The sequence below is a fragment of the Mauremys reevesii genome, linkage group 12, assembly GCF_016161935.1.
Source record: "Mauremys reevesii isolate NIE-2019 linkage group 12, ASM1616193v1, whole genome shotgun sequence".
In the NCBI taxonomy this organism is placed as follows: Eukaryota; Metazoa; Chordata; order Testudines; family Geoemydidae; genus Mauremys; species Mauremys reevesii.
In genome coordinates this window covers 23,080,454-23,082,786 of record NC_052634.1, presented here as the reverse complement: position 1 = coordinate 23,082,786, position 2,333 = coordinate 23,080,454, and the positions used below count along the sequence as shown (strand labels likewise).

Sequence of the window (2,333 nt, the reverse complement as noted above, 5' to 3'; positions counted from 1 at the left end):
CCAGAGAAAACCTGTCCCCTGCTATCGCAATCACTGATGTACTGGGGATATGACGGGAAAGGGACTGTCTGAATGATCGAGGCAGGAAATGGACAACAATCTACAGCAATGTCATTAGCCACAAACACACTCTCCTCATGCTCCAGCCAGAAGGGAATGGAGCAGGAATTGGAGCTATTCAGCCATAGACACACTTACACAAGGGCACAGCAGTGACTGTGTTGTGGAAGTTGGTCTGAGGAAACAACTGGAATTGATCACTCAGTGAGAACAGAACTAGAGTGCAGTGAGAGCCAAATATCCAACAAGTAGTTGTGGCCGAGTGGTTAAGGCGATGGACTAGAAATCCATTGGGGTCTCCCTGCGCAGGTTCAAATCCTGCCAACTACGCAGGAAGTTGTGGTTCACTCTCAAGCTATGTCTACATGAAAGAGTAATGTGGCTTTAGTTAAAGTGTTTTAATTGAACAGCTGTTGCATGTCCACCCTGTGTCACCAGAGCACATCCATGCTAGCATCTCTTGTCTTGCCACAGAGAGCAGTGCACTATGGGTAGCTATCCCACTGTGCAACTGGCTGCAGGGTGCTTTGGGAAGGGTTTGCAATGCCTCACGGGCTGGTACAGCGTCACATGATGCAGGTTTCTATCCCATTGTTCCATGGGCATCCTACTAGACTGCCAGCTGCTTTTCAACTGCAGTGTGTGTGTGTGTGTGTGTGGTGGGGAGAGACAGTGTGTGCGTTGCGGAAGAGTGAGTATGTCGCACACTGTCTCTAAGTTCAGACAGCTGCTGGAAGCAACCAGTCCTGAGGCAGGGGACAGCCCTGACATCAGCCCCCTTCTCTCACTGGCTCAGCTCAGCACAGCACTCTCTGTCACACACACACACACACTCACACTGCTGCCTGCTTATCTCTATGTCAGGGGGGCTGGAACAGGGGGTTTAGAGGGCCATGGTCCCACCAATCTTTACTGGCTGTTAGGACAAATGATTGGGGGGGAGGTTGCAGTCTTGGAGAAGAGGCGTTCTGTGGGTGTGGCCTCGTGGGGAGAGGTGGTGTGAGTGGGGGTCCTTAGGGAAGGGGGGTCATGGGGATGGCACAGTTTGGACCGCGGGGCCTCCCCCCCCCCCCCCCCCACTGTAAGGAAGCTTCTGCCGCCCCTGCTCTGTGTTGGCAGAGCGGGAGAGAGCAGCATCCACGGCAGTGATTTGCTCCCCGGGGCTCCAGTAGGGGGGCTCGGGAGGCTATTTAAAGGGCCCAGGGCTCTGGCCGCTGCAGGGAGCCCTGGGCCTTTTAAATCACCAGCCTGGGGAAGCCAGGCCGGGCTGGCACAGCGTAACGGCTCTTGCCGGTACCCCATACCGGAACATACCGGCTTACTTTCACCTCCGGAAATTCCTCACGTGGATCAATAACTGGTTAAAAGATAGGAAACAAAGGGTAGGACTAAATGGTCAGTTTTCAGGATGGAAACAGGTAACTAGTGGTGTCTGTACTGGGACCAGGACAAGTCTACATATTGATAAATGATCTGCTAAACAGTGAGCTGACAAAATGTGCAGATGATCCAAAACTACCGGCTTGCTTCCTAGAACGCACACTCCTTGAGTGGGGTGATCCAAAGGGAGTAGCTCAAACCTCCAAAGTGCCTGGCCAGGGGCAGGACATTAGCACAGCAAGGGAGGGGTGTGGCAGTGACATCACAAAGGCCTTTTGCAGGACCTCAGACTATTGGTCAAAGGTGGTGGGGAGGTGGTGACCTCACAGAGAGATGCTGACATCAGCCAGGCAGGATGGGGTGAGGGACCAGGGAAACCTCAGAGACCCCTGTGGCTTTGCTTCAGCAAGTCTCCTTCTTGAGGTCTCTCTTTGAGGACTGACAGAGTATTCGGGTTCATGGACGTGAGCGCCAGGAGGAACCTCTTTCGAGTTTTCTCCTTCCCTTTTAGTGATTTTACTAGAAAACAGCCGTCCCTGTTTAGAAGGTAAGAGGCTCCTCGAGGTTTGAAACCTGTTCAGTCTGATCCATCTGGTGACAGTTGAATTCTAGGCATGGAAAACACGAGCTTAAGGAGGCCGAATTTTATTCCGCACCTGGGATTTTGTCCCTTAGAATCAGTGGGGACATTAGGGTTTGTCCTTTTTGTTTCACCTTTTCCTCCATCCATCCCATCCTCCTTTCTCTTCATCTCTTGCTTCTTTTGTCCTTTCTCCTGTTCCCCTCCCAACACCAGGAGGGGTGTGTGTGTGTGTGTGTGTGTTGCGGGGGAGTGCTCGGCAGCTCCCCCTGTGGGAGGTCCACCCAAAAATGTGGGGCTGAAATAGTGCTCG

The 2,333-nt window shown here is 52.7% G+C and overlaps 1 non-coding gene across 1 annotated transcript; it reads left to right on the top strand.

Annotated features, from left to right (window-relative positions):
* The first annotated feature begins 308 nt into the window (after positions 1–308).
* On the top strand, positions 309–390 carry TRNAS-AGA. Its single transcript has one exon. It is a non-coding gene; the product is annotated as a tRNA-Ser (tRNA).
* The last annotated feature ends 1,943 nt before the right edge of the window (positions 391–2,333 follow it).